The sequence below is a fragment of the Ruditapes philippinarum genome, unplaced genomic scaffold, assembly GCF_026571515.1.
Source record: "Ruditapes philippinarum isolate M1 unplaced genomic scaffold, ASM2657151v2 ctg3345_1_1_1_1, whole genome shotgun sequence".
Taxonomy (NCBI): domain Eukaryota; kingdom Metazoa; phylum Mollusca; class Bivalvia; order Venerida; family Veneridae; genus Ruditapes; species Ruditapes philippinarum.
Genome location: NW_026855583.1, coordinates 33,589 through 53,590, shown reverse-complemented (window position 1 = coordinate 53,590; position 20,002 = coordinate 33,589). Strand labels below are relative to the sequence as shown.

The window sequence follows — 20,002 nt, the reverse complement described above, 5'->3', positions numbered from 1 at the left end:
TAAGGTCATTTTTCTTTATGTTAAGTTTAAAGATCCTGTAACACAATTTTTTCATGGTTTTATTCCATAAATATAATGCTCAAATTAAGATTTGTCAATATTGTAAGTTCCAATAAGCATTATTTATAAAGATATTACCGAATTAAACATTTCATGTAAATAAAGGGAGGTAATTAGAAATTTATTTTCTATAAATTGTATAAATTCTATAAATTTTCCAATAAGAAATGAATGCATATAATTTATTGATTAAATATAATGTGCACACATATTTGCAGTACACATTTTACATATTCTTATTTTTTTTAAAAATTGTTTTATTTGCATAATTATATACATATATAATTTTTTGCAAGTGTGGTACACACACAGTAACAATATCAATCACAAAACATACAGGATCTTTAAACTTCTTAATTCAAAGCTTAAAATGAAACATTTTTTTTCAGTCGTAGGATATTCGATTAAAAAATTACCGACGGATGGAAAAATAACAAAAAAAACAAACAAACAAACAAGAAAAGAAATTCTCTCTCAGTATGTATTTGGAAAGGGGATCTGTGTATTCATTGCTTTTGTCAAAATGATATGTTTGATTCTCCTTAGAATTGAATAATCCGAAAACAGTAAGCCTCTCAATTCATATCTGAATTAGCTCGACATTTATATGCCGTACTTGCAATAAGATATGTGTTAGACATTGGATTACTACTGATTATTATTTTCATATTTTATAACTGTAATTGAGCACTGTTATGGAAAAATGTCAAGGTTAATTTATTTTACCTTCTCTTTAACATCAATTAAGTAAATAAAAATTAAAGTGCCTGAAGCTGACAGAAAACCACCTTGTCTAATAATAATATGCTGCAAAATATTGTATTTTGAAATTTCTGTTATTTAAAATTTTTAAAAAAATCCTTGTTGCTGTTTTACTCTATCTTAATGGTCCTTATTTTAGAAAACAACTACATTTTAATTAAACAAACTCAAGTGAAAGACAATGGAATCAAGCCAAATATTCAAGGTTTATATTTAAGTAAAGTTTATGCAGTCATATATAAGATCATTTGTAACAGTTAGAGAAAATACCATTATCGTGTTAATCTATGATCATTTATATTGCCTGTGTTGAACATCATTGATACTTTTCGAATTATTCCAGATGTATCGGCTCATTTAGAACATGTGTTATAATCATTAACAACTAATGTAAAGACTTTATTTTAATGCATAAATTATTACATAACAAAACATTGCAATATCGTATCACTTAAGGGACCATACATCTTTGCAATTATTTCCACTCTTATTATAATACTGAACAGATTAGAATTGTAGCTGGCAAAGGATTTTACACTTAGCGTCTATTAAATTCTAAATCATCATCCATTTTTATTTTATCACACACTTTTATACTAATAAAAATCAATTTTAACATGAAATCTTCTCGAAGAAAATTAAATTGAATGATTTATTGCTCTCTCTCTTTATGGTATTTATTCTGTACAGTGATTATCACTCAAATTGATAACCAAAATATTTTATAGAGTCATGTGTGTTATCGGCCTGTGAAATAACATAGAACCAACGTAAAAATCAAATTGAGGGGGAGATCATTAAAAACTCAATTTCTTTCTTTATTATTTGTTTTTCTTTTTCTATTAATCATATTTTTATCTTTGAAAAAATTGTTCATTTTGCATTATGAATTTCTAAAAACTGCATCAAACGGCATTAGATGAAGAAATTTACCTTAAATAATATAATAAATTTACATATAAACACAACGAATTCGAATTAAATTGTTTAAATTTTCAAAAAACAAAAACAAACATTCAAACTGTATTGCTTTTTAACTGAAATATATTCTCGGTTCAATATCTAAAAATTACATTACATAAGCTCAGTTACAGCTGTTCCTCCAATTAAATGAAACACATTTGAAAAAGATCCTTTATACCTACAAAAGAGGGGCATAATAACCATTAAAATAACCAGGAAGCCGTATATTGAATATAAAGACACTGTCACTAGTTAAATATGGTTTCTGATAATTGTTGTTTTTTCGGGTTGTTGATATTAATATTCTTTCAACGACACCATCCTTTCAACGACAGTTTCCTGTCAACGACAGGTTTGATAGATTTGTCAAACATATTCATATTGTGAGACCTTAGAACTATTTAATTTCCTTAGAGTTTTACATGAAGGATGTTCAACAACATCACCAACACATTCAAATATGAAGTGGTTTTTTAACATGGGAATCTGACAAAGTATAATTATATATTTTTACGATAAAGTTTAGAATATGTTTATTTAAAAACTTTTTAATAATTCTAACGATAATTTGATCAAATGTCTATTTTTGCAAACATTTTCAAAAGTACAGTCATACATTAATATCAATATGAAATAAAAAATCCTTTTCTCTCTTACTTTTCAGAAAATTAACATGAAAATACTTTTAGAAACATTGGCTTGGACGAAAAAGAAATTAGAAATATTTAAAATTGATCAACAAACGAATGAATGTCTTCTATTTTCACTACAAAAATAGATTAATAATATATAAATTAAAATAAATTCCCTCAAAAGGGTTATCAAACTGTCTGTGTTTGTTTCCAAATTGTGTATTACCTTTATTTCACAATTCTTACACGAGTTTATTCAGCTTGAGATAATAAATATGGCGCCTAACTGTTGTTAACATGGTAATTTCGTTCCTAAAATAGAATTAATGTATTTTACTTCTTCTGGTGGTGTAAAACCATTACATCAAAACGCTTGCATTTCGATGTTTTCTATAATCTTTAGTAGAAACATGTCTGTATAATGTAAAGAAATTACACAATTATCCTTTTGGTTTGCTTTGCTTTTATAAAACTTAATCCATTTCATTATGAAAAATTGTAAGGGATTTTTTTAATATTTTCAGGGCAATAAAAACAGATTGTTATTCGCAAACATATTCATTCAATACTCTATCATTGTAATAAAAAAAGTTAAGGGATTAAAAACAATTTTTACTTGCATCATCTGACATATTTACCCACCATACTTTTCAATATGACCCGTTATAAAGAAAGCAATGTTGATATTAGTAAATTACAATGTACATAACTAGAATGTGATATAAACATAATTTATCTGCATATTAGATGTATTAAATTGTACCATTTAATATTCCTTTTAATGACACGAAAGCAAAATAAGTTAAAAGCCTTTCATATTGTTTCTTAAGCAATAAATAATCCTTCACGATAATTTTCCATTTGACTCCTATAAAGTTATTTGGAACTGAAAGTATTAAAAACCAAACTCCTGGGAAATAAAATTTGCTTGTTACATTGTTATTATAGTGAATGTAAAATAACAAAAATGAAATTAATTTACACACGTCCTTTAGACAAAGAAGTTTCAATAGAATAAGACAAAGACCAAAGATTTTTAGAAAAACTATAGAAACAAGTCATTATAATTGAGGATTAACGATTTTTATTACTTGCACACATAATCGAAGTTAAAAAGCAATTGACATGAAATAGATATAAGAGACTATTAGCGAATATAAAAGGAATTGAAGTAGAATTTAAAGACACATTTTGCCTCAGAAATGCTATCACTTGTTCACTATTAAAATGTTTTTAATTTTGGTATCTTGTAACAGTTTCCAGAAAAAATACTTATTAATCATATATATCTCGTAGATGAACTAGATATAATTCCTTTTGTTTGCTCCAATAGAATTTGCTATAATCAAAATTAAGTAGAATTTTTATGGAAGTCAAGATACTACTTTGTTTACATTTTGATACATTTAAGACACACTTCCTTACTTTCAGTGCTTCTTTCTTCAATTGTTAATCATTTAACATTCTCTTAATCCATTATTGAAACATTATTAAAGACTTGTTTGACATTTCTGATACATTAAAAAGATATGAATTCATAACGCATAATGTGCCTTTGAGACTGTCCACAGAATCCTTATGATATTTGACTTGTCATTCAACGCATAGTAAATTTAGAAGCCTTTGCAATCTTCAGCAATGTTTTTCATTTTATAACAAGCACCATATATTCTAAATACAAAGATCACCTGATGGCATGAGGTAAAGCTGTAGAAATATGGTAAAATAAATACTGCAAAATCAGTCAAAAATCGCACATAAAATGGAACCTTTTTACTTTTCTTAAAATCTCAGTAATTTTGTTTGAAGCTTCTTAAACTATTTTGGTTTATTTGGAGGCATGTACCTTTAGCTTACAAATGTATACCACTTTTGTATACTCATTATTCGTTGCTTATGTAAGTTAATCTAATATAGATATTTTCGGCTCTGTTCGGTTATTCAACCTAATAATTACTTTTTACACTTAAAATGATTGGCTCTGTCCTAATTAAATATTTAGCACACAGCAAATGTATGCTAGCAGTGTTATTAGATCATTGAATTGTATTTCTTTGTTGTGTGTATTTCTATGCATGATTTATGTAGATGTTTATCAAAGTCTGTTTATCATTCTGTATTCAAAGTTTTTGTAATGCGTTAGTAAATGAAAGGACGATTTTAGAGAAAATAGACATGTTTGTAATTTTATTTTATTCAATATGTTGCACATATAAATCATAACATATTGCCCACTTCTCGTATTAAGCTCAATCATCACATCTACAAAAACAAACACCTGGAAAACATTATGGATATTTGTAGTAAGGACATGACCCTTGCCATCACTCTGAACAAAAACTAAATAGTTTTGATGTTTTATGCTTTTATTCGTTGTATAAAAAAATTCTTTTACATTTAAATAACTACTCCTCTAACTATATTTTTATTATAATTATTATATCGAGTAATATATATGCATATTTTTCAGAAGCGTCAATAAATTGTTATAAACCTCAAATAAAATTGCCTCTCCATCAAAGCCCTTTAGATATTTGTAAATATAATAATATAGTATTATAATAAACTTAATATTATCTTCATTTAAAACAAAGTTAAAAGAAATAATTATCATCACATTATTACTAATTGATATCATCTAGTGTTATTTGATGTTTTATTTAGTTATTCTGTATGTAACGGCACATTTTAACCTGCATCATTTACGGTAATGATCACCTGCTATGAAGCCAATAGTATGTTATAAAATTGAGTTGATTTTTATCAATTCTATATGTATCCTATGATAATAAAGCTTTTTTTCAAAGATTACAAGGTAGAGACAAATGTTAAACAAGAGCCCGGTTTGAGCCGGGTGATGCTCCCCGAATAGGTTTTGGACACAGGAAAGTACACCTCTTGTAGTGTCACAGTTATGTCCCTGGAAAAAGTTCAAAGTACAATAATTCCAAAATTAGGCAAGGCAGAGTTGCTGTTCTTTGCACTGCACTTTTAATCAATGTGATCTATCAACCTACAAAGTTTCTTGATGATATCTCTTATGATTTCCGAGTTATGTCCCGGACAACTTCAAAAAGTAAAAATAAACAAAGGGCAATAACTCCAGAATTAGGCAAGGCAGAGTTATGATTCTTCTGCACTGCACATCTACCCATAGACATATATCTACCTACAAAGTTTCATGTTGATATCTCTTATAGTTTTACAGCTATGTCCTGGACAATATTTTTCTAAAAGGGGAGATAAGTCAAAAATGAGGCTTTAACAGAGTTATGGTTCTTTTGCACTGCACCTCTACTCAATAAGATCTATCTACCTACAATGTTTCATGTTGATATCTCTTATAATTTTAGAGTTATGTTCCGGACAAAATTCAAAGTGTTTAAATTAACAAAGGGCAATATCTCCAAATTAGGACAAAAAAAGTTATTGTTCTTATGCACTGCACATCTACCCAATGAGATCTGTTCACCTACAAAGTTTCATGTTGATATCTCTTATAGTTTTAAAGTTATGCTCCGGACAAGATGTTTCTATAAGGGGAGATAATTCAAAAATCGGGGAAATAGAGTTATGGTTCTTTGACACCGCATTCCCCCTCAATGCCATCTACCACTGTATGAAGTTTCAACAAATTATCTCCAAGGGTTTTCAATTTATGCTCCGGAAAAGACAACAGACGGACAGACGGACGGACGTTCTCACAGAACAGTAATGATGTGGCTACTCTAGTGTTCTCTCTATTGTTCTTTTTAGCCACACAAAAGAAAATAGCCACATAAAAGCATTACGGAATGAATGACATCAAAGAGAAAGAACAGTTACCTATTGTCCCTCTAGCCACATAATTACTCTCCTGTGAGTGCGGACAGACGGACAGACGGACAAGGCGCCAACTATATGCTCCCCCGAATTTTTTCGGGGAGCATAAAAAGTTACTATTATTTATACCTATATCAACGATTATTTTTCACTGCTTTATAATCATACGAAAATTCCGCTGTCCACAATGTATGAGATTTTCATACAGTTTGTTAAGAAAAATGAGAAACCATTGATTTTTCATTATTATACTAACACGAAAGCGTTCTTATTTTGACTTAATTGTTATAATACACTTACAACCTTGAATATAATTCATTTTCTAATTATTATGTTTTACTAAAATAAATGGTTAAACATATCTAAAAATTACAATATTACTATGAAACATTCTCCTCCTTTACATAAACATAAAGATAAACATTACAATGTACAAATATTCATTGCTCAGACATAATCCTGAGCCAAAATGTGTCTTGAAATAAAAAAATAATAGTAATAACGTAATACTATACATACATATGTATACACGTTCAGCTTACAAAATTACATGGTACTTAAAGCTATCAAAATGTATTTTTTATGTCTGGGAAAATGTTTAAACACACATCTTCAAGCTGTCATACATCTGCCTCGGTAGCGCAGTAGGTAGCGCGTCAGTCTCATAATCAGTATATCACGAGCCATCTGAAGGTCGTGAGTTCGATCCTCACCCGGGGCATACATTTTACTTATTTAAGCATGGACAGTTTGAGAAAATAACTTATCAAATTGATAGATCCCACTTCCTACTTTTTATTTGAATAACAATACTTTTTAATAACAAACATTGACTTGTGCTTTTTGTGTTGAAAATAGGTTGTGGTTAAGTTCTCAATGTATCAATTAATCTGATATTTAAAATTAGACAGGTCAAGGACCTATGCATTATAATCTTATTGTAAAAATCCAAATGATTATATTTAGTCAGCAGAATCTCTCAGATACGATAGACAGGAAGACCTGAAATCCTGAAAGTTAAATTTACATGCAAAAGAAAAGAAACAAAAGCCACAGAATGTTATCATTACAACCATGTAATCAAAATATTAACTAATTTCAGATCAGTTAATCCATTGCTTGTGTGGCATGTTTTATCGTTTTAAGTTACAAAATTATAGTATTCAATTATAATACAATGTTTTAAAATGTTTATTTCGCATCACATTTTAAATAGAACGGATTTCTAAAATAAGGGAAATGTAGTTTAGTTGTATGATACAAATGTAACTGTTACTGATCTTTGTATCTAGAATAAAATCAAGTTATTAATAATCAGTAAATTTCTGTTCAAATGGTTCAACAAAATCCAAAATAATTAATATATCGAATAGCAGTTCTCATTATCTAATGACATTTTTTATCAACAGATATTTTTATTATTATTTGCCAATGATACCGTCTTATTTTCTTATACACAGGAAGGTTTACAATTACTTCTTAACAAATTAAACCAATACTGTACTGAATGGGGACTTACTGTTAATGTTGATAAGACTGTCACAATGGTTTTCAAAACCGGCAACAGGAATGATAATGTTGAGTTCTTTTATAATAATGAAAAAAATAAGGTTGTACAAAAATTAACTTATTTAGGTGTCACATTATCAGCAAATGGAAGCTACTATCAAACTCAAAAGGTATTGTCCCATCAAGTGACAAAGGCATTGTATTCACTGAGTTCTCTTTTTGATGTAGTTAATCTTAATGTTACTGAAAAAATTAAACTTTTTGAATCAATGGTTTTACCAATATTGACATATGAATGTGAAATCTGGGGTTTTCATGATAGTCCAGACATAGAGCGCGTTTATCTTTAGTTCCTAAAACAGATTGTAGGAGTTCGTCAACAAACAGCAAATATTGCCGCTTATGGAGAATTAGGTACATTTCAATTATTAGTCATTCGTTATATCAGAATAATAAAATTTGAGTCTAGAATAAGGAAAACCCCAGGTACACTTATGCATAAAATGATGTATTTAAAAGACCAGAATGATAATTTAGTCAATGCATGGACATTAAAATTTTATGTAAAACGTTTGTTAAATTCGCTTGGTTTACAGTATTTGTGGGATCCAAACTTAGTATTAAATAATTCACAAGTAATTAGCATTATACAACGTTTTAAAGATCAAAATATGCAAAATTGGTATGCTGAACTGCGTGTATCTAGAAAATTAGAAGTTTATAAAGAAATTGAAACTGATTTTTGTTAATAAAAATATCTTAGTATCATTACAAATGATAAACATAGAAAATCCCTTTCAAGATTAAATGTTCGGCTCATAGATTAGCTATAGAGGAAGGTCGCTTCAGAAATATAGATAGAAACAATAGATTATGTGTGAAATGTAAATTAAATATGAAAGTGGTGGAAAATTAGTATCATCTGTTATTGGTATGTCCATTTTATTCTGATTTAAGGGCACTTTATTTAGCAATATACTATTATACTTGGCCAAATATAAACAAATTTAAAAGTATAATGACTTCTTCTTATAAAAACGTAATGATAAAATAAGCTAAATACGTATATTCACTTATCATTTGAAAAAAGAAATACTGTCTAGTTTTCTGTTAGATTTTTTTCTTCATTTTCAAACAATATTTATCTGAAAATCAATGTTTTTTTTTTGTTTTTCACTGTTATTTGCCTGTAATTATGTAGCTAAAGTATGTTAAATCCATCACCATACGTTTCTGTACTTATTTTATGTTTGTTTTGTGCATAAATTTATTACAAAATTTGTAATTGTATATGCAATGTTTTATGTTAAATTATAAACCGCCATTCATTAAACTTGGCGACGAACGTGTAAAATGTTTATGCCAATAAACTATTTGGCTTGACTTGACTTAAATGCCTCTGATTTCAGCAAATGCATGTTCTGTATCAAATTGCATGTATGAACATAAGACAGATTAAACAAAAAGAAGCGGTTACAAAAATATTTATCTTTATCAAATTTAGAGCGTTTTATAGCTAATACAATTTCATGTAGTTTTTTAACATTTTATTTTTCGAGTATGATTTGCTTTCAACTCAATATGCAGGTTGTGTTATGTTAGTTTATAGCGTTATTAATCAGTGTTTTTTTCACATTCTTCTTGCTAGTTTCTTAAAAAAAATTATATAGTGTTAATTTGATAAATGTGAAAATTTATAATAATTATATGCATGTACAAGTATTGTAATATTTTGAAGAAATACATGATCAATCGTGTGTTTTATTCCTGATTTAAAATGTTTAAATTGTGTTCTTACATACTCTGATATTTTTACATTATAAGCGGTACATCATAAGGTACCTGAGTAGTTAATCTCAGAGATATGTTTTATCGGAACGCAGAGGAGTCTGATTATCTTTCTTATCTTTACTATAGCATCAGACAAATCGTGATTAACTCTTTTTATTTTCTACAATTATTGTTTCCAAATGCTTTGAAGCGTTACAATATTAATATTTTGTTCCAATAAATATCACCAATTGTATAATCGTATCAATTACCAGAAACAGACGTATGAGAACGCATCAAAAACTGAAACATGTTTTAATGATAAAGACTAAGTTATAAAAGTAACATTTTTAGCTCGACTTTTTTTTTAAAGTAGAGGTATTGTTATAGTCGCGGCAGCGTTGCCGTTGCCGTTGCCGTAGCCGTTGCCGTTGCCGTCCGCAAACTTGTACCTGGATCATAACTTTTTTATCTCTTTGTGTATTGTCTTCATACTTGGCCACAGCAACCCTTGGGACAAGACTTTTCAGGAGACCACACTAACCTTGACCTCCATCCATAAATGACCTTGACTTTGAAGGTCAAATTATTGAAATTTTCATGTTTTTGGCTATTATTGACTGTTACTTTGTTATTTTTGAATGGATTGTCTTCAAACTTGAACATAATAATCTTCAAGGATAACCCTTGAAAATAGCCGACAGACCTTGACCTTCACTCATAAATGACATTGACTTTGAAGGTCAAATTATTGAAATTTCATGTTTTTGGCTATTATTGGCTGTAACTTTGTTATTTTTGAATGGATTGTCTTCAAACTTGAACATAATAATCTTCAAGGATAACCCTTAAAAATAACCCGACAGACCTTGACCTTCACTAATGAATGACCTTGACTTTGTTTTGACTGTCACTGGCTGTTACTTTGCTATTATTGAAGGGATCAAATTCATATTATAACAGAACATACTTAAAGACAAGACCTTGTTGTTTATCATGACTTCACAACGTGACTCCACCACGTGACTCCACCGCGTGACTCCACAACATACACCACCACGTGACTCCACCACGTGACTCCACCACGTGTCTCAATCACGTGACTTCACCACGTGACTCTACCACGTGACTTCCACGTGACACAACACCACGTGACTTACACCACGTGACTGCACAAAGTGACTAAACCACGTGACTCCACCACGTGACACCATCATGTGAAACAACCACGTGACTCCACCACGTGACTTCATTACGTGACTACATCACGTGACTACACCACGTGACTCTACCACGTCACACCACCGCGTGACTCTACCACGGAACTACACCACGTGACTCTACCACGTGACTCTACCACGGGACTCCACCACGTGACTACCACGTGGCACCACCATGTGACACCACCACGTGATTAATACCACGTGACTCCACCACGTGACTACACCAAATGACTCTACCACGTGACTTCATTACGTGACTACACCACGTGACACCACCACGTGACTTCCACGTGACACCACCACGTGACTTCATTTCGTGATTACACCACGTGACTCTACCACGTGACACCATCGCGTGACTCCACCACGTGACTACACCACGTGACTCCACCATGTGACTCCACCACGCGACTCCACCACAGGACTCCACCACGCAACTCCACCACGTGACTCTATCACGTGACTCCACAATGTGACACCACTATGAGACTTCACCACGTGACACCACCATGTAATTTCGAATTGGGTTTCTCTATTTATATATATATATATATATATATATATATATATATATATATATATATATATATATATATATATATATATATATATATATATATATATATATAAATTAGTATATTTATATATATAAACTATATAGACAAAACTAATGTGACAAAACAGAATGATTAATTTTATAAAAAAAGGAAAAGTTAATATTTTGTTCAAACATTTCTTTGTTTGCTTTAAGAGAAAGTAAAAAATCGAGCGTTGCCCCCGCCCGGCAATGGCTCTTGTTAAAAAATCATATCTCTTTGATTGATCGTCTTAATACATTAAAATGATAACGATAACTTTTACGATCTAATTTATGATGTGAAACTACTCGTCTTAATAAAAATTTATGTTGGCTCTATTCTTTACATTTTCTTCTATAGTACACACTAATTTATGGTACGACATCTATGTTTTGGATCGTAACATTTAGTAGTCATATTGTCCATTAATATCTTCAGAAATAATTTCCCTAATTTGATTCTACATTATCATATTAGTCTTAAAAGTAATTATATTCTTTTCTCACCATATTTGACCTTAATTACGTATAAGGTACGCGTATACGTATTTATGGTTAATACACAAAAGACTAATATCTTCTCAGGCCACTATTTTCGTGGGCAGTGGTGATAGAATTTTCAAGTTAATGACATTAAATAACATTGGAACTACAATATAGCAGATGACCAAGTGTTTTATTTCCTTGTAGGCAAAAAGGCAATTCAATAAACTTGACTCTAAATGGTATGAAGGCAGATATCAACGGTGATTGTCAAACGCTATCGTTGTGGAGAAATGAGTAATACAAGGTTTTTACTTTTTTGCAAGGAGTTAACATTAATTCTATTCTTCAAAATTCACATGCCATTCCAAATACAATCTTAATTTTCAGTAAATCAGCCTTTTGATTGTGTGTACAACTTTACATATATTTGCATTGCCAATGTTAAGCATAATTATTTTTACATATACATGTATTATAATTTTACACACTTAAGTATTGATTTTTTTGATTTCCATTATATTTGAAAATCATCAATTTACTAAGATAAGAGAAACAGGTTATCACTGATTATCATTCACCTATATTCAAAATCTATATCTATAAATATTTGTCTAATTCTAAAACAGAATAGACAGTTTATATATATCTGAAAAGCATCAAATGTATAAAATTACTCCTTTAATGTTTTGCATTGACCTCAAAAAGAAATGTTTTTTAAAGCACCATATGTTAATCGACAGACAATTCTTTAGAATTTATACACAGAATTAAACACTTCATGTCAGAACATTTGCTTGAATTCTAGAGTATTTTGTTTTACAGAAATAAAATAACATTATTTGATTCCTTAATAAAGAATTATAACAAGCGTAACACCCATCTCGTATTATTGTGCGTGCATGGATTTTGTTATTTACTTAGATAAGCATGTCGACATTCCAAACAATTTTATCATTTTGACTAAGAATCTCAAGTTTATGTAGGGAAAGGCGACTGAGAAAACCCAGAAACAGAAACATCTAGCATGCATCATTGTCCAACACCAGCAATATTTATGCTCCATCATGAAAATTAAAAAAACAAACTTATTCTTAAATGGACCAGGAAAAATACATTAAGACGAAGTTAGGAACTTACATGTAGTCACTATAATGAATAAAGAGATCGAATAAATATATACAATAATAAATTTTCTAATAAAGCTATTTTTAAACTAGCACACCTTGGGCGGCGTATTTATTAGTGCCCTGGTAATGTTTCAAATCAGCTACCGTTGCCTGCTTAATTGGGCTGGTAATGTTGTATCAATAATTCTATCAAGAAAACTTTTAGTAAAGACAAAAGTAAGATCTGACAAAAGCAAGATCTGATTTGTTTGTAAGAATATGAACATTTTTATAAGAATTTAAAGTACCTGAAACGCCAATTTCGACTAGAAAAAATGCTTTTTTATTTTTCAAATCATTTTTATGCTTTTATCCAGTTCTAAGAAAATACAAACCGGCAATATAGCTGAGCAATCTTTTCAATTTGACAATTATTAATTTAGTATTTTGTTTGGAAGTCAAAATACGACATTTTTACATTTTGCCATCTTTTTACAAATATTCAATGCTTTTCTATTAGGTGATAAGCACCTCTCAATTGTTCTAACTCCATTGTTACAACATTATTAACATATTACAACATTATAAAACACATGCTCTTCTTTTCGGTATACAAATATTCATTGCTTAGACATAATCCTGAGGCAAAACGTGTATTGAAGTAAAAAATAATAGTTATAACATAGTACTATACATACATATGCACAACGTTCAGCTTACAAAATTACATGGTACTTAAAGCTATAAAAATGTATTTTTATGTTTGTCGTAACAAAAATGACTTGGAAAGTGTTTAAACACACACCTTCAAGCTGTCAACTTCTGACTTGGTAGCGCAGTAGGTAGCGCGTCAGTGTCATAATCAGTATATCACGAGCCATCAAGAGGCTACTTATTTAAGCATGGACAGTTTGAGAAAATAACTTATCAAATTGATAGATTCTACTTCCTACTTTTTATTTGAATAACAATACTTTTTAATAACAAACATTGACTTGTGCTTTTTGTGTTAAAAATAGGTTGTGTTTAAGTTCTTTATGTATCCATTAATCTGATATTTAAAATAAGACAGGTCATGGACCTATGCATTATAATCTTATTGGAAAAATCCAAGTGATTATATTTAGTCAGCAAAATCTTTGAGATACGATAGACAGGAAGACCTGAAATCCTGAAATTTAAATTTAAATGCAAAAGAAAAGGGAAAAAAGCCACAGAATGTTATCATTACAACCATATAATCAAACTATTACTTAACTTCAGATCAGTTTATCCATTGCTTGTGTGACATGTTTTATCGTTTTAAATTACAAAATTATAGTATTCAAAAATAATACAATGTTTAAAAAATAATTATCTTTATTTCGCATCAAATTTTAAATAGAACGGATTTCTAAAATAAGGGAATAAAATGTTGTTAAGTTGTATGATAGCTGTTACTGATCTTTGAATCAAGAATAAAATCAAGTTATTGATAATCGTGTTAATTTCTGTTCAAATGGTTCAATAAAATCCAAAATAATAAATGTATCGAAAAGCAGTTCTTATTGTCTAATGATATTTTTTATCTACAGAAATTTTTGTTATTATTTGCCGATGATACCGTTTTATTTTCTTATACACAGGAAGGTTTACAATTTTTTCTTAACAAATTAGGTGAATATTGTACTGAATGGGGACTTACTGTTAATGTTGATAAGACTCTCACTATTGTTTTTAAAACCGGCAACAGGAATGATAATGGTGAGTTCTTTTATAATAATGAAAAAATTAAGGTTGTACAAAAATTTACTTGTTTAGATGTCACATTATCAGCAAAAGGAAGCTACTATCAAACTCAAAAGGTATTGTCCCATCAAGTGACACAGGCATTGTATTCACTGAGTTCTCTTTTTGATGTAGTTAATCTTGATGTTACTGAAAAAAAACAACACTTTTTGAATCAATGGTTTTACCAATATTGACAAATGGATGTGAAATCTGGGGTTTCATGATAGTCCAGACATAGAGCGCGTTTATCTTAAGTTGCTAAAACAGATTTTAGAAGTTCGTCAACAAACAGCAAATATTACCGTTTATGGAGAATTTGGAAATTTCCATTATCAGTCATTTGTAATATCAGAATAATAAAATTTGAGTCTAGAATAAGGTACACTTATGCATAAAATGATGTATTTAAAAGACCAGAATGATAATTTAGTCAATGCCTGGACATTAAATGTAAAACGTTTGTTAAATTCGCTTGGTTTACAGTATTTGTGGGATCCAAACTTAGTATTAAATAATTCACAAGTAAATAATATTATACAACGTTTTAGAGATCAAAATATGCAAAATTGGTATGCTGAACTGCGTGTATCTAGAAAATTAGAAGTTTAGAAAGAAATTTAAACTGATTTTTGTTATGAAAAATATCTTAGTATCATAACAAATGATAAACATAGCAAATCCCTTTCAAGATTTAGATGTTCGGCTCATAGATTAGCTATAGAAGAAGGTCGCTATAGAAATATAGATAGAAACAATAGATTTTGTGTGAAATGTAAATTAAATATGAAAGTGGTTGAAAATTAGTATCATCTGTTATTGGTATGTCCATTTTATTTTGATTTAAGGGCACTTTATTTAGCAAGATACTATTATACTTGGCCAAATATAATTTAAAAGTATAATGACTTCTATTTCTAAAAACGTAATGACAAATTAGCTAATTATATTCACTTATAATTTGAAAAAAGAAATACTGTCTAGTTTTCTGTTAAGAATTTTTTCTTCATTTTCAAACAATATTTATCTGAAAAAAACAATGTTTTTTTTTTTGGTTTTCACTGTTATTTGCCTGTAATTATGTAGCTATGTTGAATCCATCACCATACTTTTCTGTACTTAAATATTATGTATGTTTTGTACATAAATTTATTATAAAATTTGTAACTTAGCGATATTTATCAGTGTTTTTTTCACATTTTTAATGCAAGTTTCTTAAAAAAAATTATATCGTGCTAATTTGTTTAATGTGAAAATTTATAATAATTATATGCATGTAGAAGTATTGTAATATTTTGAAAAAATACATGATCAATTAGTGTTTTATTCCCGATTTAAATTGTTAAAATGTTTAAATTGTGTTCTTACATACACTGATATTTTTACATCATATGCGGTACATCATAAGGTACCTGAGTAGTTAATCTTAGAGATAATATTATGTTTGAGCGGAACGCAGGGAGGTCTGATTATCTTTTTTATCTTTACTATAGCATCAGACAAATCGTGATTAACTCTTTTTATTTTCTATAATTATTGTTTCCAAATTCTTTAAAGCGTTACAATATTAATATTTTGTTCCAATAAATATCACCAATTGTATAATCGTATCAATTACCAGTAACAGCCGTATGAGCACGCAGCAAAAACTGAAACATGTTTTTTAATGATAAAGACTAAGTTATAAAAGTAACATTTAAAAAAAAAATCATATCTCTTTGATAGATCGTCTTAATACATTAAAATGATAACTTTAACGATCTCATTTATGATGTGAAACTACTCGTCTAAATAAAAATTTATATTGGCTCTATTCTTTAAAGTGTATTTACTTCTACAGTACACACTAAATTATGGTATGACATCTATGTTTTGGAACATATTTAGTAGTCATATTGTCCCATTAATATCTTCAGAAATAATTTCCCTAATTTGATTCTACATTCTCATATTAGTCTTAAAAAGTAATTATATTCTTTTCTTACCAAATGTGACCTGAATTACGTATAAGGTACGCGTATACGTAATTATTGTTAATAGACAAGAGAACTAATATCTTCTCAGGCCGGCAATGGTGATAGAATTGTCAGGTACTGACAATAAATAACATAGGAACTACAATATAGCAGATGCCCGAGTGTTAAATTTCCTCGTAGGCAAAAAGGCAATTCAATAAACTTGACTCTAAATGGTATGAAGGCATTTATCAACGGTGATTGTCAAACGCCATTGTTAAAGAGAGATGAGTCATCCAAGGTTTTTACTTTTTTGCACGGAGTTAACAATTAATTTTATTCTTCAAAATTTGCATGCCATTCCAAATATAATCTTAATTTTCTGTAAATAAGCCTAATGATTATGTGTGTTCCTTTGCATATATGTGCATTGCCAATGTTAAGCATAATGTGCAATTGTCGAATAGGTATGCCTATTTTCTTTCTACGTTTAAAGCAATAACTATTGCGTTATTCACATTTTTATTTATATTAACTTTAAACAAAATGTCTTCAAGAAAATAAACTGTTAAATTTAATAAAACTTACACACATATTTCATGTATTTAACAAATGTTCTAATTACTTTGATTTTCAATATGTATAAATTATATTCTTAACCAAAACTTTAAATGTCATGATATTTTGTATAGAAAGTCAAAGTTAATTCACCGTAATATAATTTTCTTATTTTTTGTGATAATTTATTTGATTTTACAGATCTAAAATTTATTGCAATAAAAGCGTTGGGGAACTCATAAAATTGTGACAAAATGGAAAATGTGTTCACATTTTTTTCTTCCCTTTAACTAAAACAAAACTTATGCAGCATTAAAATGTACTGCATATTCAAGCAGATTCTTTGTATAAATTGAACGTACCTAACAAGTGTAATTATACAAAGCAACTTAAATTTGTTTAATATGCATACCGTTTCATGAAGAACAATAACTGTAATGTTGCGTTACAAATATTAAAATTATTTTTGACATATATTATAATTTTACACAATAAAGTATTGATTGGATTTCTATTTCATTTAAAAATCATCAATTTACTAAGTGAAACAGGTTATCACTGATTATCATTCACCTATAATCAAAATCTATAGCTGTCTAATTCCAGAACAGAATAGACATTTTATACTCGTATATACATATCTGAACAGCATCAAATATATTTATATGAATTTAAGTAACCTGAAACGCCCATTTCGACTAGAAAAATCCTATTTATGCTCTGATCCAGTAATAACGTTAAGTCATCTTTTTTAATTTGACAATTAATAATTTAATATTTTGTTTGGATGTCAAAATACCACATTTTTACATTTTGCCAACTTTTCACAAATATTCAACTTTATAATATTTTGAAGAAATACATGATCAATCGTATATTTTATTCCTGATTTGAATTGAAAAAAGGTATACATTGTGTTCTTACATACACTGATACTGGTACATCATAACTGGAACATTGTCACCGGGATATGTTGTATTGGAACGCAGGAAGCATGACCCTCTTTCTATTTTACTGTAGCATCAGCAAAATCCTTATTGGCTCTTTTATTTTCATTTTCTATTATTATTGTTTCCAAATCCTTTGAAGCGTAACAATATTATTTTGTTCCAATAAATATCACCAATTGTATGAATGATCACATCGATTACCAGTAATAACCGTATGAGAACGCAGGAAAAACTGAAACATGTAAGCTAAATGATAAAGACTGATTAACAAAAGTAATATTTTATTAGAACAATCATATTTCTTTTATAGACCGTCTAAATACATCAAAAAGCTAACTTTAACACTACACTATCAATCATGTTCTGAAACTACTCGCCTTAGCAAAAATTTATAATATTGGCTCCATTCTTCATATGTATTTTCTTCAACAGTACATATTATATCAATGCTATGACATTTCCCCTTTTGGATTAGAACATATTTAGTAGCCATATTGTCCCGTTAATATCCCGAGTATCTTCAGAAATGATTTCCCTAAATTGATACTACATTCTCATATTAGTCTTAAAAAGTACATTATATTCTTTTCCTACCATATGTGGCCTGATCACGAATGGGTTATGTGTAATCGGAAATAAAATTAAAAGAGCATGATATAAATATCTTATGAGGTTATTACTTCCGCAGCATTGGTGAATGAATTTTCAAGTTACTGACATTAAATAACGTAGGAACTATAATATGGCAGATGCCCGAGTGTTTAATTACCTAGTAGGCAAAAAGGCAATTAAACGAACTTGACTCTCAACGGTATAAAAACATTTATTAACGGTGATTTTCAAACGTCATTGTTGTAGAGATGGGAAATGCTAAGTTTTTACTCTTTATTTTTGCACAGAGTTTACATTAATTATATTCTTCAAAATTCATCTGCCATTCCAAATATAAACATAATATTCAGTAAATCAGCCTTGTGATTGTGTGAATTCCTTTGCATATATATGCATTACCAATGTTTATCAACATATGCAATTGTATGCATGCCTAATTTCTTTCTACGTTTAAAGCAATTCCCATTATGTTATTCACATGTTTTATTTACAAATGTATCTTATTTATTTATCTTTACTTACTTTATGACAGGCATTCTATTAAAAAGTATTTAATATATAATTTTTTTTCCAGAAAAGATCTTAATTGTTGCGATGATTTATTTAATTTTACGGATCTTAAATTTATTACAATAAAGGGTTGGGGAAACTCTCAGAAAGGTGTAGCTAAATTAGAATACAATTCTGTTACGTAACAAAATTGTCACAAAATGGAAAATGTTTTCACATATTTTCCTTCAGAAAAATGATTTCGCGCACGCTGAAAAAAATATCATGATGTGTGTCGTGCACACGCATTAAACACTGCATCTCGAAATCTGTGGGATTTTCAAAAATCACCCTTTAATTGAAAACAAAACTTATGCAAAATTAAAATTTACTGCAAGCAGATTCTTTGTATAAAATGAACGTACCTAACAAGTAGTAAAATTATACAAAGCAAGTTAAATTTGTTTGATATGCTTACAGTTAGAAACATTTAAATTATTTTCACATATATTATAACTTTATACACTAAAGTATTGATTAAGATTTACCTTTGGAAATCATCAAGGTAATAAGTTAAGTGAAACAGGTTATCACTGATTTATTTAAAATCTTTATCAGTCTAATTCTAGAACAGAATAGGCTCTTTATATATTTCTGAAAAGCATCAAATGTATAAAATTACTTCTATTATGATTTGCATTGATCTCAAAAAGAAATGTTTATAAAAGCACCATATGTTAATCGACAGAATATTCTTAAGT

The 20,002-nt window shown here is 29.0% G+C and overlaps 1 non-coding gene across 1 annotated transcript; it reads left to right on the top strand.

The window, feature by feature from the left end:
* The first annotated feature begins 6,869 nt into the window (after positions 1-6,869).
* Positions 6,870-6,960, top strand: Trnam-cau (transfer RNA methionine (anticodon CAU)). The gene is given in 2 exon segments: positions 6,870-6,906; positions 6,925-6,960. It is a non-coding gene; the product is annotated as a tRNA-Met (tRNA).
* Positions 6,961-20,002: the final 13,042 nt, after the last annotated feature.